Source organism: Nomascus leucogenys, unplaced genomic scaffold, assembly GCF_006542625.1.
Source record: "Nomascus leucogenys isolate Asia unplaced genomic scaffold, Asia_NLE_v1 000527F_266339_qpdss144743sc, whole genome shotgun sequence".
NCBI classification, from domain to species: domain Eukaryota; kingdom Metazoa; phylum Chordata; class Mammalia; order Primates; family Hylobatidae; genus Nomascus; species Nomascus leucogenys.
This window is the reverse complement of record NW_022096590.1, coordinates 71877-97916: the sequence shown is the minus strand read 5'-3', so window position 1 is coordinate 97916 and position 26040 is coordinate 71877. Positions and strand designations below refer to the sequence as shown.

At 47.7% G+C, this 26040-nt stretch overlaps 1 pseudogene; it reads right to left on the bottom strand.

The window, feature by feature from the left end:
* Nucleotides 1–2611: 2611 nt before the first annotated feature.
* On the bottom strand, nt 2612–26040 carry LOC100606428 (annotated as a pseudogene).

Below are 26040 nucleotides of genomic sequence, written 5' to 3'. Positions count from 1 at the left end.
TCTACCTAAGCAGAGCCTCCCTCTCCAAGACTCTGTCTCTCTCGCTCTACAACTCCCTTACCCTCTCCCTTTCTCTACTTCCCCCTCCACCTCTCGCTCTTCTGTCACCTTCTGTCTCTCTCCCCCTCCACCTTTCTCTCTCTCCCCCCATTTCTCTCTCTCCATCCCGGTCTCCCTAGCTCTCTTTCAAGCTGTGTCTGTGTCTTTGTCTGTATGTCCTTGTGTGTGTGTCTGTGTGTGTGTGTGTCCGTGTGTGTGCGTGTGTGCCTGTGTGCGTGCACCCGTGTGTATCTGTGTGTGTGTTGGGGTGGGTTTGCTCGTGGTGGTGGTGTGGTGTGTCTGGGTGTCCGTCAGCCCCTCTTTCCCGGGATCAGGCTGCCGGGGCTCTAGTGCCAGCGCGGGGCAAAGCAGGGCCTTCCTGTGCCTTTGGCCATGGGCGGGTCCTCATCGGGACAAGCGACGATGGTGTGGGCATTGTGAGAAAAAAAGACCTGCGGGATTGGGCCAGCTGTTCGCCCCTGGGCAGCCCTGGCGGCTCTGGGTGTGTGGGGCAAGAGGGGGCCTTGCAGGAGTGGCGGCGAGGGATCCAAAACAATTTATCCATGGCATGGCGGAGGACCGGAGGGGATCCCAGGACTGTGGGCCCGGAACGTGACGCCTCCGAGCACACCCTGTCCTAGCCGGCCCGATGTGTTGGAAGCTCAGAAGCTCGCGAGCCGGGGGAAGGCCTGGAGTGTCAGCGAAAGGGAGGCCGCCTGGTGGGCCTGGAGCCTGGGCAGGGGACTGAGGCATCGCGGCCTGACGAGGGATTCCTGTTTCCTGCAACATGGGGAGTCTCCAAAATGGCCTGTTTGGAAACTGGAAAGGAGAGCAAAGACGCAATGCTGCTTTTCCACGCTTCGCTGGAGGTTTCTGTGTCCCCACAGAGCTCGGGAAACAAACAGTCAACATGGTCACGCTTTTGGGGGCCAGAGACACGTGAACATCAGGCCCCCTTGCAGAGGGCAAAGGAACGTGGAATCCAGAATCATGGTTCACTAGGCTTGAGTGTGACTCCTGTGTGGACGGGAGTATCTGCCTCGCACTCTGTTGCAGGCTCAGCGTGGGAATATGTCATCTGTGAACCATGTGGATGAAAAACAGACAACCATTCGGAGTCTCGGCTCCGCTCTTTGGGGAATTCTCTCATTCCTTGGGAGGCGGAATTCGTCTGAATCGCTCCCAGATGAAGTAACCCAGACTGGCGATCCCGAGGGCCGGTGAGCGCACCGTCAGCCAATGCGGCCTTGGGCCGAGCACTCAGCCTGCACTGGGCACCCAACATTTTCCCGGAGTTCGAGGTCCTGCTGGTCCTGGAGGCAGAAGACCGCTTTTCTCTTTGCCTTCCTTTCTCTGTTTCTTGCTCCTTTTCTCCCTCTGTCCATCCTTCCCTCTGTTCTTCCTTGTCTCCCTCTCTCCCTCCCTCCCTCTGTTCTTCTCTCCTTCCCTCTCTCCCTCCATCCATACCTCCCTTTCTCAATCCTTCCCTCCCTCCCTTCCGCTCTTTTCCTTTCCCTCCCCCCTCCCTCCCTCCATCCCTTCCAAGGTCCCTCCGTTCATCCGTCCTTTCCTCCCTCTGTCCCTCCCTCTCACTTTGTCTCCGTTCCTTTCCCCATCTCTGCCTGGCTTCCCTCCGCCTAGAAAGGGCAGAACCACGGTTTCCGCGAGATCTCGGAGTCTACATTTAGTTACCGGGCGCTCCACGTGATGCCGAGGAGGATGGCGGAGCACGGGTGGGCAAGTGAGGGTGGAGCTGGGAGGTAGTGGAGTTGAGCCGCTGAAAGGAGAGCAGGCCTGGCCGCTGCCCGGGCCGGTTTTTCCCGGGGTGCAGGTCTCCGCCTACATCACTGAAGAACGCGGGGGGGTGGGTGTATGGCGTGGCGGGGCGGGGGAAGGGATGAGAGCCCTGCCTGGGCTGGTCCCAAACCCTAACCTGCTGCCCGCGGACCCGCGCATGCGCAGTAGACGGCCTATCTCTGAGTACCTGGGCTGGCTCTGAAATCCTTGGGATGCTCAGCAAAGAATGACAGCCCTCCTTTCTGTGGAGTCTCTCGCCGGACCTGGACTCAGGGATCCTAAACAGGTCAGCTGGAAGGGAAGACACAGGTCTCCATACCGAACCAGAGGTTCACCGCGAAAGAGGGGCCACCGCCCTGCCCCCACCCGGTCCCAACCCCGCGTCCTAAAGCTCCTCCAGCTGAGCCCAGTGTTCTTCCTGGCTGAGGAGTGGTTCCAGAAAAGCGGGCTCTTCCACTTCCTTCAACTCCCCCAGTGGCTCCATTGCTAGGAAAGGTTGTGCCTATTGCTGAAATTCTGGGGTCGACAGGAGCTCATATAACAGGGTAGATGCTACTGCAGATGAACGCTCCAGCTCCTGGAGCGGTTGGGAGGGTGCCTGGATGGCTTACATCTGCTTCTGACACGCAGAGGCCTCCATGGGCGCGAGCTGCGGAGGTAGATGTGCCTCAGCTTCGCGTTCCCACGCGCCCTGGCGACCTGGGGACCCTGGCCCCAGCCCCAATACAGACTTGTGTGGGGCGTGTGCGGCGCAAGCACACCTTGCCCCTGTGACTCAGCCTGAGCGCCTCAAGTTGTCCCACTGAGCACGCACCCAGAAGGCCGCCGTGCTGCGTGTCCTGGTCCCCCTGCCATCTGTTCGGGTGTGGAGGTCACCCAGGTTTCTGAGCGCCACTTCCGAAGGAGCCAGGGCAGCAAACCCAAAATCCCCGTGTGCCGCGGCAGGTTGGGAGATTCCTTCTGCCTGCGAAGCCTGGCTGGGCTGCAGCAGAGGGGCGATCCTTGCTGCCTGGTTCACGAAAGCCCCCTGTTCCCCACGCCCTGGCGTGGGTGAAGGCGACCAAGGAGGGAGGGTGACACCCGCGGTGGGCCGCGTTGCACACGCTGCCTGCGTGCGCGGGTTCCCTGCCACCCTGGCCTGGATGCCTGGACCTTCGATTCTGACACGAAATCTGAATCCTGGACTCCAAAAGTCAGGTCTCTCTGGCCAGTTCGGGTACGGGTTCCGCTCAAAGCACGCTGGCAGGGCATCTTTTTCGTTCAGGTTACAAAGGAGTCTCCTCCGCCGTCCTCGTCCTCGCGGGGAAGGGGCTGTCAGAAGGTGTCGGGAGAGCCATCGCGAGGGCACCTGGCTGGAATTTCACGGACAGACACGGGCAAAGAGAGGCCGGCGGCTCCTGTGTGCCTCAATTGGTCTCTGTGCTGCATGCAGGTCCAGTTAGGAGTCCGACCCTGCCAGTGGCCCTTATGAAGACCCCCCAGCTTCACCCCTTCATGAATATGCATGACCACGCAAGGGCCCTGGGTAACCCGCCCTCCGAAGCCAGAAACCACGGACACAGGGCCTTGTGTGGTAGGTGAAGTGGGGCCCAGATCGGCCGGGAAAGGGGGCTTCTGGGGCTGGCTCTCTGAGTTCTCCAGAATTCTATGGAAACTGGAAGTTTCTCTCTGGACTCACACACGATTTCAGGGAGAAACCACCCTGGAAGGGTGGAGTGTGGAACTGAACCTCCATGACAGTCTGGAGTTTTCCAGGCCCTCTCCGTGAAGGCGGCAATGCCTGTGGGTGTCACCGTTGCTGTGATAGTCTCACACACGCAGGTGTGTGGATCTCATTCATTTTCTTTTTTTTTAAATTTTCATTTTTTATTTCTACCTCTTAAAGTCAATGATAAAGTCACAAGTGTAAAATGAATGCATTTAAAAACATAAAAGATACATTTTAGTGACAAGAAGTACGCAATGATCACGAAAATCTACTGTACACTTTGCCAAGGTCAAAGAATGAAGGACAATATGGAAAAGCCAATCTTCAAATATATCCTTAAAAAAACTCTCTCCTATATAGTAAAAGCATCATCTAAACAGCAGCTCCAACAGAGAAAAAAAAAAAGCAGGGTAGATGAGACAGATAACTTTCCCCAGGTTTCCCAGATAAAAATATGTGGTCACCAGGAATTCAAGGTAACTTCAAAAGCCACATTTAATTCAAAATAAAATGAACATTTCTGACAGATGACAACAGTATGATACTGATTTTTTTCTTTCCTAGATACAAATGATATGGGGCATTTCTTAACAGTTTAGTAATCATCTAAGAATAACTGTAGAAATAACCCCAATTCCACCATCCCAGCCACTGGTATAAAACAAATAACCTTCCATTGATACTGTCTTTCACATAACTAAAGTATCCTCACTTACTTGGAACAATTTCATGCTTACACATGATCACAAACACTTGTTTTTAGATGTTGTGGAATTATTGGAGCTGAGATTTTTGAAACAATATCTGAATCTTAGCAGAGATATAATAATCCTTTCACTATACGTTGGTTGGGCTTCCTTAACCAAATCTGAGCAACTACTATAATAATAATGCTGGTGGTAGTCCATGATACTCTCAAATTTTTCCCCTTAAGAAATATATAATCCATGTAACTCTAGCAAATATGTTACATTGCACACTTTCTTAACAAGGAATGGCTGTTTTCAGGCCTTATTAGGAAAACAAACAAACAAACAATGGCAGTCACTACCTGTTTTTTATCACTGATGAGCTACAATAAAGCTCAAATATGGACAGTTTAATTACGTGATATTAAGTAAAAAATGAAAACCATTATAGTTTTACCAAAAGAAACATAAAAAATATAGGAAGAAGTCAAATTAGCATGGCATAAGTCCCAAAGATTATACTATGATTCTGAACAGGATTTTCAAAACAAAGGGTATCTACATACAATTTCTGTAAATATTTCTTGTACTAGAAAGATCCAAAGCAAATGTAGGCTCAGCCCTACCTTGTCAAAGATAAATATTCAGATAGACTAGAAGTTCCATCTGCTAAAGTGCATCCGCTGACCAGGTCTACCATGGCCCTGCTACTTACAGCCATCTAAGAAAGTGGCCTCATTCACGCTCATTCACTGGTTCTGTGGCCTATCAAGAGTCACACATAACAATAGTTTTGCTTTTTTAAGAAAACCAAATACTTTATACAGTGAACTACAGAAAAAAAATTCTAAATATACTTTTAAAGTTCTAGAGAGTTAATATAACCTCATTTTTTAAAATACTGAAAATGTAAAGGGTCCATAGAAAGAGTTGTATTAAGTACATACTTCCTATTTTAATAATTCACTTGCTGTGCTCTTAAAATCTGTATGAGAGAAGCAAATATTTTACTCATATCTTTTGTCAAGAGATTCAAAAGCAAAAGTAGCAGTGCTGTAAAATTTCATAAAATTTGTAGGATTTTTAAAAGCTAAATTATTTAATATTTTGTATTGTTATTGCACTCATGTATTGCCCAGAATATATATACAGCAACCCAGCAACAGTGATTGCAACAAAAGTAAGGTAAATAGATCTACAAAGCATTTTATTTCCTTAGTAGATAAATGAAGTTTTCATAGAGGAAATGCAAATTCAGATCAGGTTACATAAGCTTAACAATTATTTAAACCTTATATAAAATTAAATCTAACCCTCATCACTACAAATCTGTAAGGAATCACTGTCAGGAATCTACAGGACTTGGCTCGTATTTACATTCGACGCACACTTAAAAATTTCATAAATGATGAGATGCAGGCCAAGGGGGTTCTTCAAAGGGCTCCAGCCAAAAGGAAAAGAAAGTGAGTTAAAAACAATTACCACTTACCTATTTGTGGGTAGTCAGTTTATTCCTCAGCCTCTAGACAGTGAGGAGGATGAAAAAATGGAAGAAGATAACAAAGAAGAGGAAGAAAAAGATCAGTGAAGCGATGAAGCCAGAGGAGCCACCTCAATATTTGCTGAGAGAAAAAATCATGAAGCTGCCCCTCCCTGAATCTTTAAAAGCTTACTTGACATATTTTAGAGACAAATAACTTAGATCAAGAAGAAAGAATGCCTACTGCTAATTCCTTTAGTCTTGAAAATGTAGCATTTGTTAGGAATTAAAAGAATTATTTCTTTCATCAGAGCAAATTATAGTGGAAAAAATGTCACTTGTTACTGTCAGTAACATAAATGATGTATTGAGTGAATAAAAGAATCCCTTTTTATAAAATCTATTTTTCTTTAAATCTTGGAAAATTGTTGTTTTAGCTCAGAGTGATTTCAAAGTGGAGTGCAGAAGTAGTCAAGACTTGTGTACTATAAATCCTTTTTTGATTCCTTATGGATCTCCTTCATTTTCATGTAGAAAACAAGAGCGAAAGTACAGAGAAAAGAAACGCCCTGTGCATCAGGGCCTGACGATGGATTCCTGTTTCCTGCAACATGGGCAGTCTCCACTATGGCCTGTTTCCAAACAGGAAACTGGAAAGGAGAGCGAAGACAGGATGCTGCTTTTCCATGCTTCTCTGGAGGTTTCTGTGTCCCCACAGAGCTCGGGAAACAAACAGTCCACATGGTCACGCCTTCAGGGGCCAGAGACACATGAGCAACAGGCCCCTTTGCAGAAGGCAAAGGAATGTGGAACCCGAAACCACGCTTCAGTGGGCCTGAGTGTGACTCCTGTGTGGACAGGACTATCCACCTCGAGCTCCATTGCAGGCTCAACGTGGGGCTATCTCATCTGTGAACCATGTGGATGAAAAATGGACAATCACCCTAGTCTCCGCTCATTGCTCTCTGGGCAATCCGCTCATTCCTTGGGAGACGAAATTCGTCTGAATCATTCCCGGATGAAGTAACCCAGGCTGGCGATCCGGAGGTCTGGTGAGAGCCCCGCAGGCCGACGCGGCTGTGGGCCCAGCACTTAGCCTGCATTGGGCACCCAACATTTTCCCGGAGTGCGAGATCCTGCAGGTCTTGGAGGCAGAAGACCGCTTTTCTCTCTGCCTTCCTCTTTCTGTTTCTTGCTCCCTCCCTCCTTCTTTCTCTATCCGTCCCTCCCTCAGTTCCTCCCTTCCTCCCTCCCTCTCTCCTTCCCTCTCTTCCTCTTTGTATCCCTCCATTCCTTCCGAGGTCCCAATGTCCATCCGTTCTTTCCTCCCTCCATCGCTCCCTCCCTGTCTGTCTCCCTTCCTCTCCCCATCTCTGCCTGAGTTCCCTCCCGCATAGAAACGGCGCGGAAAGAAGAGCAGGACTGGCGCCTGCCTGGGCCAGTGTTTCCCGGGATGTTCTCCGCCGGCTCCATCGAAGAACGCGGCGGGGGCCAAGAGGGAAGGAATGAGAGCTCCGCCTTGGCTAGTTAGAAAATCTAGGCTGCGGCCTGCTAACCCGCGCATGAGCAGTAGACAGTCAGCCTCCCGCTAACTGGACGGGCCCTGGGATCCCCGTGATGCTCAGGAAAGAATGACAGCCCTCCTCTGAGTGGAGTCTCTCACGGGACCTGGAACTCAGGGATCCTAGGCAGGTCAGCTGGAAGGGAAGACACGCCTCTCCATACAGTCTCAGAGGCTCACCATGAAAGAGAGGCCGCCGCCCTGCCCCCAACCCGCCCCAACCCCGCGTCCTAAAGCTCCTCCAGCAGAGCCCGGTGTTCTTCCTGGCTGAGGAGTGGTTCCAGCGGAGCGGGCTCTTCCATGTCCTTCAGCTAACCCAGTGGCGCTGGATCTAGGAAAGGTTGTGACTTCTGCTGAAACTCTGGGGTTGACAGGAGCTCATCTAACAGGCTGGGGGTGAGTGTAGACGAGGGCCCCGGCTCCTGAGCGGTTGGGAGGCGCCTGGATGGCTTGCATCTGTGCTTGACGCGGAGGCCTCCGGGGTCGCGAGCTTCGGAGGTGGATGTGCCCCGTCTTCTGTTTCCCATGCCACCCTGGCGACCTAGGGCTCCAACCCCACCACGGACTCCGGTGGGACGTGAGTGGCACAAACACACCTTGCCCCTGTGACTCAGCTTGAGGAGGCCCAAGTTGTCCCACTGAGCACGAGCCCAGCAGGCCACTGTGCTGCGGCTCCTGGTCCTCCTAGCATTTACTGGGGTGCGGAGGCCACCGAGGAGTCTGATGGTGGGACAGTCCTACTTCCAGAGGAACCAGGGCAGCGAACACAAAATCCCCACGTGCCAGGGCAGGTTGAGAGATTCCTTCTGCCTGCGCAGCCTGGCTGGGCTGGAGCGGGGGAACGTCACTTGCTCCCTGGCTCACGAAAGCCCCCTGTGGGAGATCCCCAGGCGTGCAAGGCGTGTGGGGTGTGGGAAGCCCCGTTCCCCATGCCCGGGTGTGGGTGAACTCGATTGAGGAAGGAGGAGGCTGGCACCCGCCGGGGGTGTTAATTAGTAACCACAGTGGCCTCAAAGAGTTCAAGTGAAAGGAAGAAATGCACGTCTGTCACTTGAAGCCCAGAGCTAGAAATGATTAAGCTTAGTGAAGATGTAAAATTTTCATCGCTAGAGAGACGTCAACATTTGGCTTCAAAACTTCAAAGGATGGGCTGACTCTCTTTGAGGACCACTGCAGTTGGCGAGTTTAAGTTACAGCAAATGCTCATTTCATTGACCACTCTGAAAATCTCAGGGCCCTTAAGAATTATGCAAAATCTATTCTTTCTGTGCTGTAGAAACGGAACATCACAGTCTGAGTGACAACACATCTGTTAACAGCATGGTTTACTGAACATTTTAATCCCACTATTGAGACCTACTACTGCTCAGAAAAAAAAAAAAAAAGATTCCTTTAAAAGGATTGCTGCTTGGCCAGGCACAGTGGCTCACACCTGTAATCCCTGCACTTTGGGAGGCCGAGGTGGGTGGATCGCCTGAGGTCAGGAGTTCGAGACCAGCCTGGCAAAAATGGTGAAACCCTGTCTCTACTAAAAATACAAAAAAATTAGTCGGGCATGGTGGTGGTACCTGTAATTTCAGCTACTTGGGGAGCTGAGGCAGAAGAATGGCTTGAACCCTGGAGGCGGAGGTTGCAGTGAGCAGAGACCACACCACTGCTCTCCAGCCTGGGCAACAAGAGGGAAACTACATAAAGGAAAAAAAAAAAAAGGAAAGAAAAGAAATAAAGGAAAAAAGATTGCTGCTTATTGACAATTCACCTAGCTACCCAGAAGCTTAGATGTAGATGTACTTGGAAATTATTGTTGTTTTCATGGGTGCTAACACAATATCTATGCTTCAGCCTGTGGATCAAGGAGTGGTTTTGACTTTAAAGTGTTTTTATTAAATAATAAATGCATTTTGTAAAGGTATAGCTGTAATAGTAATTTCTTTGATGAATCTGGATAAACTGAATTGAAAACCTTTTGGAAAGGTTTCACCATTAATCCCTTCATGATATTTCAACCTCCTCCCATGAACCACAAATGTCCTTAATAGCAAATGCCATTAAGGACATTTGTGATTGATGGGAGGTGGTTGAAATATCAACATTAACAGGAGTTTGGAAGAAGTTGATTCCAGCCCCCATGGACGACTTTGAGGGCTCAGGATGTCAGTGGAGGAAGTCCCTACAGATGTGTAGAAATCACAGGGCAACTAGAATTAGAATTATAGCCTTAGGATGAAATTAAATTGCTGTAAACTCATGATGAAACTTGAACAAGTGGGGAGTTGCTTCTTATGGATGAGCAAAGAAAATATTTTCTTGAGATGGAATCTACTCCAGGTGGAGATGCTATGAACATTGTTGAAATAACAACAAAGGATTTAGAATATTCCGTGAACCTAATTGATAAAGCAGCAGCAGGGTTTGAGAAGGTTTACTCTAATTTTGAAGGAAGCTCTACTGTGGATAAAATGCTATCAAACAGCATCACATCCTACGGAGAAATCTTTTGTGAAAGGAATAATCTTCATTGTTTTAAGAAATTGACACAGGCACCCAACCTTCAGCAGCCCCCACACTGATCAGTCAGCAGCCATCATCATAGAGGCAAGACCCTCACTGTAGAGAAAGGAAAGAGAGATCAGACTCTTACTGTGTGTATATAGAAAGGAAAGACATAAGAGACTCCATTTTGAAAAAGACTTGTACTTTAAACAATTGCTTTGCTGAGATGTTGTTAATTTGTAGCTTTGCCCCAGCCACTTTGACTCACCCTGGAGCTCACAAAAACGTATGTTGTATGAAATCAAGGTTTAAGGGATCTAGGGCTGTGCAGGACGTGCCTTGTTAACCAAATATTTACAAGCAGTATACTTGGTAAATGTCATCGCCATTCTCTAGTCTCAATAAACGAGGGGCACAATGCACTGCAGAAAGCCGCAGGGACCTCTGCCTTGGAAAGCAGGGTATTGTCCAAGGTTTCTCCCCATGTGATAGTCTGAAATATGGCCTTGTGGGATGAGAAAGACCTGACCGTCCCCCAGCCCGACACCCGTTAAGGGTCTGTGCTGAGGTGGATTAGTAAAAGAGGAAAGCCTCTTGCAGTTGAGATAGAGGAAGGCCACTGTCTCCTGCCTGCCCCTGGGAAGTGAATGTCTCAGTATAAAACCCGAGTGTACATTTGTTCAATTCTGAGATAGCAGAAAAACCGCCCTATGGTGGGAGGCGAGACATGTTTGCAGTAATGCTGTTTTGTTATTCTTTACTCCACTGAGATGTTTGGCTGGAGAGAAACAAATCTGGCTTACGTGCATGTCCAGTCATAGTAACTTCCCTTGAACTTAAATATGACATAGATTCTTTGCTCACATGTTTTTTGCTGACCTTCTCCTTATTATCACCCTGCTCTCCTACCACATTCCTTTTTGCTGAAATAATGAAAATAATAACCAATAAAAACTGAGGGAACTCAGAGGCCAGTGCAGGTGCAGGTCCTTGGTATGCTGAGTGCTGGTCCCCTGGGCCTACTGTTGTTTCTCTGTACTTTGTCTCTGTGTCTTACTTATTTTCTGTGTCTCTCATCCCACCTGACTAGAAATACACACAAGTGTGGAGGGGCAGGCCACCCCTTCACTCACCAGCAAAAAGATTATGACTTGGTAAGGCTCAGATATTCATTAGTATTTTTCAGCAATGAGGTATTTTAAGTTAAGGTATGTACATAGTTTTTTATATATAATGCGATTACTAATTAATTAATAATTATTTATTAAATTAATTAGACTAGAACATAGTTTAAGCATAGCTTTTAAAAGCACTGGGAAACAAAATGTTCATGTGACTAACTTGATTGTAACATTTGCCTTATTGTGGTTGTCCGGAACCAAACCCACACTGTCTCTGAGTATGCTTGTAGGTTTTTGGTGGTTCTTTGTTTTGAGATAGGGTTTCGCTCTGTCACCCAGACCAGAGTGCAGTGGCACGATCATAGCTCACTGCAGCCTCAAACTGCTGGGTCAAGTGGTTGTTCTACCACAGCCTCCTGAGTAGCTGGGACTACAGGCATGCAGCACTATGCCTGGCTATTTTTGTTTGTTTGTTTGAGACGGAGTCTCGCTCTTTCACCCAGGCCAGAGTGCAGTGGCTCTATCTCGGCTCACTGCAAGCTCCACCTCCCGGGTTCATGCTATCCTCCTGCCTCAGCCTCCCGAGTACCTGGGACTAGAGGCGCCCACACCAGGCCCTGCTAATTTTTTGTATTTTTAGTAGAGATGGGGTTTCACCATGTTAGCCAGGATGGTCTCGATCTGCTGACCTCGTGATCCACCCTCCTAGGCCTCCCAAAGTGCTGGGATGACAGGCGTGAGCCATCGTGCCCAGCCTGCCTTTTCTTTCTAGTGGCAGAAGCCCCATCGCGTGTGGTGCGCCTGATCTCCGATGCTTTTGAACGGTGTAGAAAGTGTTGCTCTCTGTATTTAACTTTTTCCTACATGTATGGTCTCAATCGATCACAAGATCAATAAGCCCTTCTCCTTATTCTACTTCCCATTCTAGCAACGGAGAACTTTGATTGGATTTTTCCTGTCTACAGACAGGAATGAGTCTGCTGTTTTCTTTTTTAAACCCGAGGTGACTGAGCCTGAGGGCCTAGAGCATGGCTACCCTCCCCCAACCCCCAACTGGTGATTGTGGTGGTGGTGGTGGTGGTGGTGCTTTTGTGTTCCAGCTTCTGTTCTGTTGTTGTTATTGTTGTTGCTGTTGCTGCTGCTGCTGGTGTTGTCGTCGTTGTTTTGGTATTTTACAGACTCAGAGGGTGTAGGTTCTTGTTTGTTAGAACAGCATACTACTGTCTCCGGATGTAGAAGTGGACCTCCAGTGTATCCAATATCCACGTGGTGAACGTTTTCTCCGATGGGTGATTTATTCATCCCTCTCCCCTTCTTACCCTCCTCCTCCCTTTTGTAGTGTCTGTTATTTCCATCTTGATGACTGTGTGCCTACCCACTGTTTACCTCCCACTTGTAAGTAGAAGGCAGTTTACTGGATACATACTTTCTTCCAGTTCTATCTATGTTTTGGGAAAAGACGTGAAATCACTCATTTTTGTGCCTGCACCATTGGAAAATTGTAACTTTCTTGGTGGTTGTTGTTCTCTTTTCTTTTCTTTTCTTTTCTTTTCTTTTCTTTTCTTTACTTCTCCTCCTCCTCCTCTTTTTTTCATTTTTTTTCAGCTGGGCTGTCCTACTTGTGTTGCTCAGTTGCTCGGGCTGGTCTCAAACTCCTGGCCTTGACACTTCTCCCGTCACATCCACTGTCTGGTTGTTGAAATGATCATCTCTCGTAAAATTGAAAAGATGAAAAAAATAAAGAGAAAGACAAAAAGCACGGGGTGAACGTTTCTCTTGCCATCTCCCAGGGTGTACGTTGGACCCGATAGGAGGGAGGGAGCTTGGCTGGGTGGGTTTTCAGTGCTAAATCCTCCTGAGGGCCTCCTTCCCTCTCCCCCTTGTCCCCACTTCTCCTCCAGCCAAGGCTCCCACCGCCACCGTGGGATTTTCCATGGGAGAGGTATGGGAGAGGACTGACACGGCTTCCAGATCTATATCCTGCCAGAGGTCTCTGGCCCAGCGTCCCCCACCGGCTGCCTGCCACCTTCCGGGGAGCTCTGAGGCCGATGCCCCGCCCCCCTTCACATCCCGCCACCCTCCCCGGGCTGGCCTTTGCCAGGCGACCTCAAGGGAACCGCGTTGATGCTGCTTTCGAATCCTCCAGGGAAGACTTCCACCAGATGCCCCAGAGGGCTGGATGGGATGAGACTGGACCACCCCGGACCATGCTGTTCTTGGGGGTGGGTTGATGTACAAGGTGGACTGGCAGCCCCAGCATTGTAAAGGGTGCCCTGGTGTGGAAATGGCACATAGGATGCCCTCCTTCCAGTCAGCCTGCCTGCAGCTTCCTCAGGCATGAAGACATCTTCCCATCAGAACCTCTTTTCTTCCCTTCCTCCACCACACAGATGAGATGCATGAGAGGGAGAAACAGCTCAATAGATACTGTTGACCTTCATTTGTGGAATCCTCAGTCATCTACAGACAGACAGGTGACTAGACAGGGACCCACATCAAATACCATTTCCAGGTCCTCATGGTGGGATTGGTCTCTCTCTCTCTGTCTCTCTGTCTCTGTCTCTGTCTCTCTCTCTTTCTCACACACACACACACACACAATTTCCACATCTAGTTCACAAACCACACTAATTTACCCTTTTCGCAGTACGCAGACTGAGTAAAACCCACCCCAACCTCCACCAGGCGGCTGACGAAACTCCTTCTCTACAATTGATTAAAAAGATTATTTGGGCTGGGCACAGTGGCTCACGCCTGTCATTTCAACACTTTGGGAGGCCAAGGCGGGTGGATCACTTGAGGCCAGGAGTTCAAGACCAGGCTGGCCAACATGGCGAAACCCTATCTCTATGAAAAATAGAACAATTAGCCAGGCCTGGTGGCATAGGTTTGTAATCACAACTACTCAGGAGACTGAGGCGGGCGAGTTGCTTGAACCAGGGAGGCCGAGGTTGCAGTGAGCTGAGATCGTGCCATGACAATGATTGAGATAGAGCAAGACTCTGTCTCAATAATAATCATAATATTATTATAAGATTAGTTGTGCGTGCTGATATCTGCCTGTAGTTGCAGCTACTCGGGAGGCTGAGATAAAGAGAAGATCACTTGAGACCCCACAGGTCGAAGCTTCAGTCAGCTGTATCCTGGGCAGTCACCAGTCAAGGAGATATGCACCTCCCTGTTTTCTTTTCTTTTCTTCTCTTTTCTTCTTTTTTCTCCTCTGTTTTTCTCCCTTCCTTCCTTCCTTCCTTCCTTCCTTCCTTCCTTCCTTCCTTCCTTCCTTCTTTTTCTCTCTTTCTTTCTTTCTTTTCTTTCTTTCTTCCTTTCTTTCATTCTTTCTTTCTTCTTTCTTTCTTTCTCTCCTGCCTGACTGCCTTCCCACCTTTCTTCTTTCCTCCCTTCCTTCTTTCCTCCCACCTTGGCCTCCCAAAGTGCTGGGATTACTGGCGTGAGGCACCATGCCTGCTTGGCCTAAAGAGACTCCCTTTGAAAGTAAGGCATAGACAGCACCTTCCAGTGATCTGATTGATTGATTGACTGATTTAGAGACAGCGTCTCACTCTGTCACCCTGGCAGTGGTGCCATCATAACTCACTCACTGCAGCGTGGATGCTCCTGGACTCAAGCGATCTTTCCACCTCAGCCTCCAGAGTGGAGTACCTGAGACCACAGGCACGTGCCACTGTGCCCAGAACATTTTTATTTATTTATTTTATTTTTTCCCGAGACAAGGTTTCGCTCTTGTTGCCCAGACTGCAGTGCAATGGTGCGATCTTGGCCCACAGCAACCTCTGCCTCCTGGGTGTTATGTAACAAGAGCACCCTAATGGCGCTGGTTCCGGGTTCTACTTCCTCAATGCCAACCCACCAAAGGAAAAACCAATCAGAGAGAGGTGTTTTTCCCGCCTCGCTCTAAGGCCCACCCCAACAAATCACAAACATCCATGTAGCCCTCCTGGGCATAAAAGAAGCAAAACCCCCACCACTCTCTCTCTCTCTGTCTCCTGCCCAGCCCAGACTGCTGCCTCTAATAAAGATCTCTTGGCCGAGCTGGTGTGCCCTGGTCTTAAGTCTGAGCGTCACTCTTTCATTGGTGCCATGACTCGAATTGGGACTCCCCGCCTTTGGTGGGACCCCAATCCCTCTTAGGCTCAGACCAGGCCCCAGTCAGTCTTCACCCATTTTCCTGTTCGCCATGCTCTTCGCCCACCACTGGCCTCATCTCGGTAAGTTTTCCCCTCCTGGGCCTACCTCTCGGGCAAATCGCCAGACCGTAGCCACTCCCGTGACAAACACATTTCGCCCGATGCCCCTACGGCAGTGGTAGGCCCCTATCATTCGCTTCCCCTCCTTGACACACAGGGAACGGAGTTTTCTCCCTCTCCTCCTCACCCCTCCACCTGAGCCTCCGCCACGTGCCATACTGTTGGCTACATACAAAATCCTGGTACCAGGTGGCTCACGGTCCCTCGGCCATCCTGTTGGCCCTTCAGTCCCTTCGCCTTGGTGATGACCAACCGAAGGCTCTGAACCTGGTTACAGTGTTTGGCTAATTAGGGGACGCCCTCTTAGCCATCACTGCCCCTTCTCCCACTCTGGGAGGCTCCGCATCCCTGTCGGCCGACTCCCCCCTAAAATGCCTTCTAGACAATCTGGCTACCCTAGGCCTTGCTGCCGACCTCAAACCTAAGCGCTTAATCAAATTCACAACCCCTCAAACAACCAAAATAAATGGCCCATTTATAGACCTCTAAATATTGTGAGCGAACAGGAGAATGGGAAGAGATCCCCTATGCCCACAGCCCCGTATAACCCTCAACATCGTATCACTGCCCTCACCTTCCCCCAATCTTAACTCCATATCACCACCCTCAGCCCCACCCTCCGGCCGCCGCCTGGCGAGCGGCAGCCCCGCCCTTTACCACTTCCTCTAACATCTCTCTCCTTTCCCCTTCCTCCACAACCCCTCCAGCTCCCTCCCCTCTGCCGCTCAGCCCTCCCACCTCTCGTTCCACATCACACCTTTCCGTCCTCGCCCCTCTTACAGAAGTTACACGAACAAAATATATTGTTCCTGCCCATGTTCCCTTCTCTGTGACTGTCTTGTCAACACTTAGGCTCATACACTTCTAACTCCACCTCTTACATCAGAATTTCTCTAACCCCTCCTTCTCAGGAAGCACAGACCAGTCTAGGAGCAGGCCCGTACTTATGCAGATCAGGTTAACCAAACAACCCCAGCCCTACCCATCGGGGCGCAGGCAGTCCCCGAACATGACCCTGGCTGGGACTATAACTCCCAGAATGGTGTCTTGGCCCGAGACCACTTCACCACCTGTTTAATAACAGGTCTCCGCAAGGCAGCCCAAAAGGCAGTCAATTTTGAAAAACTTCACGAAATCATTCAGGAAAAACATGAAAACCCATCCGCCTTCCTCGCCCGCCTTACACAGGCACTCCAACAATACACCAACATAGACCCCGAAGCCCCCGATGGCAGGCAACTTCTCATGTCCCATTTCTTCGCACAAAGCTTCCCAGACATTCAGGCCAAACTAAAAAAGCTAGACAGAGGTCCTTTTACCCCGCAGACCGAGATCCTCGCCACCACATTCAAAGTCTACCACAACCGTGACGAGCAGGCAAGGAGGCAAAAGTGCCAGATGTTGGCTCAGGCCTTCAAGGCCTCAACCCAGCCTATCAGACGCCATGCCTCTATGTCCACCACTCACTGCCAACCCTCTGGACCCTGCTTTAAATGTGGAAACGAAGGTCATTGGGCTCGTGAGTGTCCTAATCCCAGGCCACCCAAAAGACCGTGACCCAAGTGCCAACAATCCGGCCACTGGGCGACCGACTGCCCCAGCTCCCTCGGGTGAGCTGGGCCAGACCCCCGTCCTGAAGCCGATCTCATTAGGTTAGTGGCCTACGACTGATGGGGCCCTAGGACCTCTTCCCCAACACACACCATCACCACGCAGGAGCTCAAGGTGCCTCGTACAGTGGATGGGCATCTCGTCATTTTCCTCCTTAATACCGGAGCTACTTTCTCAGTTCTGCAGGACTATTAGGGCGCTATCTCCACCTCTGGCCCTCCCATAGTCAGGGTAGGAGGCCAGACCATACGTCCAATGACTACCCCGCCTTTATCATGTTCTTTCTCAGGCCACCTCTCTTCCCATAAGTTATTCACCACATCCAAGTTAAACTTTCGACATCCCTTGAGGAACCTGCAGGATCATCAGCTCAGGAATCCCAAGACATCTGTGACCAATTAGAAGACTTGCACCTCCTATTTCAGAAAGAAACATCCCAGACCAAAAAGGCTCCTACCACTGATCCTGAGAAACGATCGCTTCCTTCTTAAAGAAGATAAGTGAAAAAACTCAAACTAGATAAAATGATCTTTTTCCAGACCACCCTCTTTACCTTCCTATTTGCTCTTTGCCTATATATCCCTCCTACTTCCTTGGATACCTCATACAACCACCCCTCCCCTTCCACTAGCTCCTAATTACCTCTACAAGAAATAACAAAATCTATCCTTACTTTACAATCTCAAATAGACTCTTTAGCAGCAGTGACTCTCCAAAACCGCCGAGGCCTAGACCTCCTCACTGCTGAGAAAGGAGGACTCTGCATCTTCTTAGGGGAAGAGTGTTGTTTTTACACTAATCAGTCAGGGATAGTGCGAGATGCTGCCCAGCATATACAGGACAAGCCTTCTGAGATCAGACAACGCATCTCAGATTCTTGTTCCTTCTCCTGGGACACTCTAAAAATGCCTCTTTTAGCTTGGGTCCTACCGTTTCTCGGACCCCTCTTAGGCATAGCGGCCTTGTGTATTCTCCTCCCTTGCCTAATAAAGTTCATACAACAACGAATCTCCTCCTTATCTAACTAGACTTTTAACCAGCTTCTCATTAGGCACTACCAACTCCTAGCAACCGAGGAAGACTACCAGGACTCCCGTACCTATGGCCTCCACCTCCAGGACCTGTAATTTCTTAGATTTCCTCCAGGCCCTCCAAGAAGATATGTGGCTCGTAGCAGATCCTTCCCTGCCATACGGATGGCTCGTGTCCATAGATGACCTCTACTTACAAGGGACATTTTAGACTTCATACCCCGGGAAGTGTTCACCTTCAGCACCGTCATCTTTGGCCTCCTGCTGTTGCTCTGACCCTACAGTCCTCCAATATCCCTTCCCCACGACGGCCCCATTCAGCAGGAAGTAGCCAGATGAACAGCGACGCCCACCTCCCCACTTCTTAAAAAACAAAAAAGGGAGGAATGTTAGGTAACAAGAGCACCCTAATGGCTCTGGTTCCGGGTTCTTCTTCCTCCCCAACACAGGCCCGCCAAAAGGAGCCAATCAGAGGTCACGCCTTCCCGCCTCAGCCTAGACCCAGCCCCTCAGCCAACCAGTGACCCCCACGTAGTGTTCCTAGGCATAAAAGACGGAGGCTGCAGAGCCCTAGATCTCTTTCTTCTTCCACTTCGGCTCTCCCTCAGACTCCTCCAATAAAGATCTCTTGACTGCAACCGGTGTGGCATGGTCTGAGTCTGAGCCTACAGAGTCACCCTTTCACCGGGTTCAAGCAATGCTCCTGCATCAGCCTCCCAAGTAGCTGGTATTGCAGTCATGCGCCACCATGTCTGGCTGATTTTGTATTGTTAGTAGAGACGGGGCTTCTCCATGTTGGTCAGGCTGGTCTCGAACTCCCAATCTCAGGTGATCCGCCCTCCCTGCCTCCCAAAGTGCTGGGATGGCAGGGGTGAGCCACTGCGCCTGGCCTTCATTTTTACATGTTTTTCCACAGACAGGGTCTCATCATTTTGTTGCAACCCTCCTGACTCTGCATCTCCAAGTGCTGGCCTGACGGGTGTGAGCCACTGCGCCTGGACTCCGGGGAATGATTCAGGACCACGACTGCTGTACTAATTCTTTCTTTCTTTCTTTCTCCTTTTTCTTTCTTTCTTTCTTTCTTTCTTTCTTTCTTTCTTTCTTTCTTTCTTTCTTTCTTCTTTCTTTTTCTTTCTTTCTTTCTTTCCTCTCCCTTCCTTCCTTCCTTTCTTATTTATTGATGAATGTTTTTATTATTGACTGATTGATTGATTTTGAGATGGAGTCTCGCTCTGGGCGAGGCGAGGTGAGGCGAGGCACATCGCTTTGGGAGCCGCAGCACCGCCTTCTAAAGCCCCATTCAAATGCACAGAGCCCTATTCCCTTCCTGGAGTTGGAGCTGATGCCTTCCATTGCCTTGGGCTTCTTTCCATTCAGAAGCATTTACAGGCACAACCCCACCAAAAGGCTGGCTGCGGCTGAGGATTAGGGGGTGTGGTGGGGCTGGACACTCGGTCCTATATTGTTGCAAGCTCAGCCAAGACATCCCCCGACCCCCATCGCTTGCTCACCCTTTGAGATCCCCTGCCTCCACCGTCTTGGAGGCTCACTTCTTACTTTAATTTCTGTCTTTCTTCCTTTCTTGCGTTTGAGGAGGGGCGCAGGAATGAGGGTGTGTGTGGGGAGGGGGTGCAGGGTGGGGACGGAGGGGAGCGTCCTAAGGGTCGATTTACTATCATGCCTCTTTCACCGCCACCACGGAAGATGAAAGCAACAATCAGCTAAATACCACGTGTTCTCATCTAGAAGTGGGAACTTATAGATGAGAGTTCTGCGTGGGCAGAACGAGGGGGACGAGAGACCCGGGAGCCTACTTGAGGGAGGAGGGATGGAAGGACAGACAGCTTCAGGAAAAAAAAAACACAACAAAACATGAAAACTGTGGAGTACTGCGCTGAGTATCCGGGTGATGAAATCATCTTCACACTGAGCCACCCCTGTCAGAAGATTACCTATGTAACAATCTTGCACATGTATGCTTGAACAAGAAATGAAAGTTAGGGGAGAAAGACAGAGAGAGAGGGAGAGAGGGAAAGAGACAGAGAAAGAGAGAGAGAGAGAAGTAAAATGAAAAACCACCTCCTTGACCTGAGTCGGGGTTTCCGGCTTTTTGGGGGAACATTCAGCGACAATGCAGTATTTGGGCCTGTTCTTTTTTTTTTTCTTCTTTTCTTTTTTTTGGACTGAGTCTCTTTTGCTCTGTCACCCAGGCTGCGGTGCAGTGGCGCTCTCTGGGCTCACTGAAACCTCTGCTTCCCGCGTTCCAGTGATTCTTCTTCGGTAGCTGGGAACCAGCTGTTTTCTCCTGTTATTAACTAGCACTTTTCTGAATCTCTCCAAGTGCAGTGAGAGCCGGTTGATATTTACTATACTTCATAACATCTTATTTTCTAGAAATCCGTAAGCGAATGCTGCTGCTGCTCTTGCTGCTGCTTCTGCTCTTGTTGCTGTTTTTGTTGTTGTTTTCAAAGCACACCCGGCCACCGTTTACGGGATCAAAAGCATTATAAAATATGTGTAATTATTTCTTGAGCATGCCCTTCCTCCTCCTCTCTCTGTCTCTCTATCTGTCTCTGTCTCTCTCTTTCTCTTTCTTCTCTCTCTCTGTCTCTGTCTGTCTATTTCTCTCTCTCTCTCTGCCTGTCTCTCTCACTGTGTCTGTCTTCTGTCTTACTCCCTTTCTCTGCTTGTCTGTCTGTTTCTCTCCGTCTCTGTCTCTCTCTCCTTCTGTTTCTCTCTGTCCACCTCTGTCTTTCTCTGTCTGTCTCTCTCTTTCTTTCTCTCTGTCTCTGTGTCTCTCTCTCTGCCTGTCTCTCTCACTGTGTCTGTCTTCTGTCTGACTGTCTTTCTCTGCCTGCCCATCTCTCTCTCTGTCTCTGTCTCTCTCTTTCTGTCTCTTTCTCTTTGTCTCTCTCTGTCCATCTCTGTCTTTCTCTGTCTGTCTCTTTGTCTGTCTGTATCTCTCTTTCTTTCTCTGTCTCACTGTCTCTTTCTCTCTCTCTGTCTTTCTCACTGTGTCTGTCTTCTGTCTTATTCTCTTTCTCTGCCTGTCTGTCTCTCTGTCAGTTCTCTCTCTCTCTCCCTGTCTGTCTGTTTGTCTCTCTCTCTCCCTGTCTGTTTTTTCTCTCTCTCTGTCTCTTTGCCTGTCTGCTTCTCTGTCTCTCTCTCTGCCTGTCTCTCTCTCTCTGTGTCTGTCTTCTGTCTTACTGTCTTTCTCTGCCTGTCTGTCTGTCTCTCTCTCTCTGTCTGTCTCTCTCTCTCCTTGTCTGTTTCTCTCTCTGTCTCTGTCTGTCTCTCTCTCTCTCCTTGTCTGTTTCTCTCTCTCTGTCTCTGTCTGTCTCTCTCTCTTTCTATTTCTCTCTGTCTCCCTCTGTTTCTGTCTTTCTCTCTCTGTCTCTTTCTCTCTGTCTCTCTCTCTCTCTCTTTCTCTCTGTCTCTCTCTGTGTGTGTGTGTTTGTGTCTGCTTTCTGTTTTACTCTCTCTGCCTGTCTGTCTGTCTCTCTCTCTGTCTCTCTCTTTCTGTATCTGCCTCTTTCTGTTTCTCTCTGTCTCTGTCCATCACTGTCTTTCTCTGTCTGTCTGTATCTGTCTATCTCTCTATCTCTTTCTGTCTTTCTCTTTGTGTATCTTTGTGTCTCTCTGTCTGTCTCTCTCCATTTCTGTCTCTGTCTCTCTCTCTCTCTCTCTCTCTCGCTCGCTCTCTGGCTCTCGCTATCTCCTGCCCTCTCTTTCTTTGCAAAATAAGTTCAAGTACATCTAATCTAATCCATTACCACAGCCTGAATTCTTAGCTTTAGACATCCCAGATTTGATCTCCCTACAGAATGCTGTACAGAACTGGCGAGTTGATTTCTGGACTTGGATACCTCATAGACACTACACATTAATAAAGTTCCAACCCTAAAATCTGGGGTTGCATCTCCCTCGACTGTCTCGAAAAATCATGCCTCTGTTCACCTAGGATGCTGGGAGGGTTTTCTCAATGTGCATCTGCCTGTGTCCTAAATGACCTGTGACCCAGCCCTGTCGGTTCTGTCTCAAATATGTATCTGCAAACACTTCTCTCCATTTCCACAACTACCCACGGTCCCTTGTGGAACCACTGGCTTTTTGAAAAAATCTCATAAGTGGCTTTGGCTTTTCAGCTAGGAGGCCTAAGCCTGCTGAGAACTTTCCTGCCCAGGATTCTGTGTGAACAAAAGTGACTGCTGGGAGCTGGGATCCTCTTGGGACCATGCTTGCTAGTGCTGGATGAGCCTCTGGAAGGACGCACGGGACTCCGCAAAGCTGGCCTGTCCCACCGAGGTCAAATGGATACCTCTGCATTGGCCCGAGGCCTCCAACTTACATCAACGTCACCAACCATCACCCTCAGCATCCTTGTGAGCCTGCCCAAGGCCCCAACTCCGGGGAGACTCTTGGGAGCCCAGCCTTCATGCTCTGTCCCCCCTGACTAGAGTGCAGTGGCGTGATCTCAGCTCACTGCATCCTCTGCCTCCTGGGTTCGAGCCATTCTCCTGCCTCAGTGCCACCACGCCTGTCTCATTTTTTAATTTTTAGTAGACACGAGGTTTCACCCTGTTTCATTGGTTTTCACTGGAGATTCTAGATTCGAGCCACCCCTCATTCTGTGCCACATAATGACTTCTTTTATTTTTAACAGCACAATATATCTGCTTTGAGTGGCTTTATATATCGTTATAATTGTGTTATAGATGATGAAAAGGTATTAAATACGGTGCTAATGATAGTAAAAGTGAAAACAAAAGAAAGGCTATCTATTTTGTAGTTAGAATACAGTTGCTCAGTATTTAGAGTTACCTAAATACGTCAGCATTTAAACTCCTCCTAGGAAAAGCTTGCCAATCTGAATAATCCTCCTTTAAACACAAGTTTTGATATGGTTAAGTATTTTAAGGATGTGCTCCCTGCAAAATAGCTGAACAGACAATACACATTTAAAAAAAAAACGCAAGGATCAACCAGACTTGGGAAAAAAATCTAAAACAATACAAGTCTTATGAAGAACTGAGTTCTTAAAATATTACAGAGAACATAGCCATCAGAAGAGAAGGCAGTATTGGCAAGTTGATTGTTACATTGGTCAGCAAAAGCTAGCACTATTTTTTTGGCCATCTTTCAGGCACTGCAACTACTACTGCAAAATGAGATATAATCCATTAAACAACACATTCACAAATCAAAAAATGTTTTAGTAATATAATGTTTCAGATTTAGAAGCAAATCAAGTAATAAAACTCAACTGCTATAATAATTAACCATAAAGATAACCGTATCTGACAAAAAAGCTTCCACAGAGTTATGACTTCAGAATTATACTTTCTCTTGATATTTATTTTATTTTATTTTTTCTTGAGACAGCGTCTCGCTCTGTCACCCAGGCTGGAGTGCAATGGCGTAATCTTGGCTCACTGCAACCTCCACCTCCCGGGTTCAAGTGATTCTCCTGCCTCAGCCTCCCGAGTATCTGGGACTACAGGTGCCTGACACCATGCCCAGCTAATTTTTATACTTTTAATAGAGATGGGGTTTCACCATGTTGGCCAGAATAGCCTCGATCTCTTGACCTTGTGATCCGCCCGCCTCGGCCTCACAAAGGGCTTGGATGACAGGCATGAGCCACCATGCCTGGCCTTCTCTTGATATTTAAACTTTTAAGTCGGTCCAGAAAAATACAGTAAATCTCAACAGTAAGTACGGTGTTGAGGCAGAAGTAGGAACAAACTGTCATATGTTATTCAGTTGATAACAATATGACCTGGGTAGTAACTTCTTATATGTCTATTTATACACAAGTACAAAAAAGTAAAACAGAGATACTGCTAAATAAAAGGGTAGACTAAGTTCTTAATAGTAACGCAATAAACTGGAACACTGTCAAAAAGCAGCAACTAGTGAATTTTTTCAGTGTTTTTTTCTATTATCCAATAAGTGAATTATGCTATTCCTTTCCAATTTCCCAAGCACTTTTTGTCCCAATCACCATTTCTGTGTTCGAAGAAAAAGTAACAAATCAAGTAACAAAACTAAACAAATAAACAAAAGACAACTACAGTATCTGCAAAAGTTTAGTAGAACACTGAAACTGTTGAGTATAAGGATCTGGTATTCTATTATCATGAGTTAACTTAAGAGTGTGTTAAAGACATACATTTCATAAGAAAACATGTTAGTTTGAAGTTACTGACCAGTATGTACCATCCCTATTAGTAACCAAATTCATGACAATAAAGAGCTATCTAAAAAGAAAAATTAGTGACTACGAGCACCATCAACAAGACTTTGTCTTTACAATTCACTACCACTTTCCATGCATTATAATGTCCAGGATTGACTCTTATAGCATTTCAAAAACAAGCTAATGCTTTGTCCAATTCTTCAGTTAAGACAAACTCATGCTCTAATAGAGTATAGGCATAAGCATAATTTGAATCCACTTGGATAGCTCTCTGGAAGAATTTAATTGCAATGTCGTGTTCCCGTTGCAGACTGAAACAGTTCCCTGCAGCACACCAGGCCTCTGGTGAATTTTTATCCATGTCTCTTAAGTCTTTTGACAGAACTGAAAGAGCAACATCTTTTTGAAGATGCCAAAGTGTTGTAGAGTAGATCTCCATGGCTTCGATTCTTTAATTCTCAATCCTTCTAACCTCTGAGAATAATCTTTCAGCTTGCATGTACTCTGAAAGTTCAAAATAGGCCTTTCCAATTTGGCACAGTACCCAACCAGTATTGTAGTGGTCAGAAGGTAGATGGCTCAAAATATTGATAGCTTGTTTGCAGTGGTAAGAACACAAAGTTAAATAACCTTTCCCCCTTTCACGAAGAAGGCTCATCAAGCCTTCTGCTGCTGCTTTTTGTAGATTAGAAGCTTGAATCTGAGGTGTGATTGTGGATATTTTCTCTTCTGAAATGATGGAAGGGTCCAATTTTGTAATTTCCAGGCTATCATTTATGTTAGGTTGAATTATTCCTCCTTTATTAGTTTTACTTTTGTTTTTCTGTTTGGGATTTTAGGTGGAAACTTCTTTTTTATTTTTTCCTATTCTCCTTGATTGTGGAAATGTCACTAGTCAAGAGTGGTGAACTTCTTTGATGCAGTGCATTTGGGGGAGATGCCACAGTGGGGCTCAATACCTGAGGTGTTGTACATATTTATGGACCAGAACTTTCTGTTTGTGCAAGAATTGGAGTTACCTCTCGGCTATTTCCACTCTGTGAGAAGTCAGACTTTGCTCCCGTTTGGCCAATTCTGGCAACAGACTTATTTGAAGGGGCTCCGGTGGATGGCACATCAATTACAGAAGGTGTATTAGTGTAGTTTTGTAAATAGGATCCATCTCCAGGACTTGGGGTTTCTAATGGCAAAATCCCAAAACTTGGGGTTAATGGACTAACAGTTGCTGGTCCCCCTAATAATAAACTTCGACCAGTTTTTGGTTTATTTTGAACCTGTTTAGATAATATAGAAGTTCCTGTTCCAAGTGGGACAGTATCAGGTGAAATTACAGCTGAATCAATAGACACTGGGGAATCTGTATTCAAGGAGTACTTTGAATTGGAAGATTCTAAATTCAATCTGTTTAATTCATTTGTGTCCTGGGGTGTTTCCGTAAGAACGGCCTCAGCCTGTCTGTGACACAAACTATGCTTAGGTACTTGTGCAAGAGTTGGGCAGACAGTTGCTAAAGTTCTGTAAAGATGTGAATTTAAATGTTTGGTCAGGATCTGGCTTTTCACCTATTTCACATAATGATTCAAAGGATACCAGAGGAAAAGCTTTAAGCTAAGGCTCTTTTGTTAACACTCTGATCCTTTGGCAAGCTGATTTGTCTTGCGATATACATGTCCCAACAATGGAAAGGGAAATCAAGCTGAATCACCAAACTCAGTAACATATGAGTAACAATACCATCATGGCTTTTCTGCCTATTAAACACTCCACCTGATAAGATTCGTTCCCCTTCTGCAAGCTTGCTGAGATCAACACAACATTTTGCAAGCAGGTATTTGCATTGCGGTGTAAGATAACTGTGTCCTTTCAAGAGTCTATGTGCTTTATAGGCCTTTCCTGGGCGGTAACAACAGGTCCCCAGTAAACCAAGGCTTCTTCTGAGTGTACTTCTGCATAAAGGCGTTCTGCGAGGAAAACCGCATCTCGGTAAGCATAGTGGTTTAGTGCTTGCCATATAGCAGCCTGGACGGGTTCCTGCAGCACCGTCAT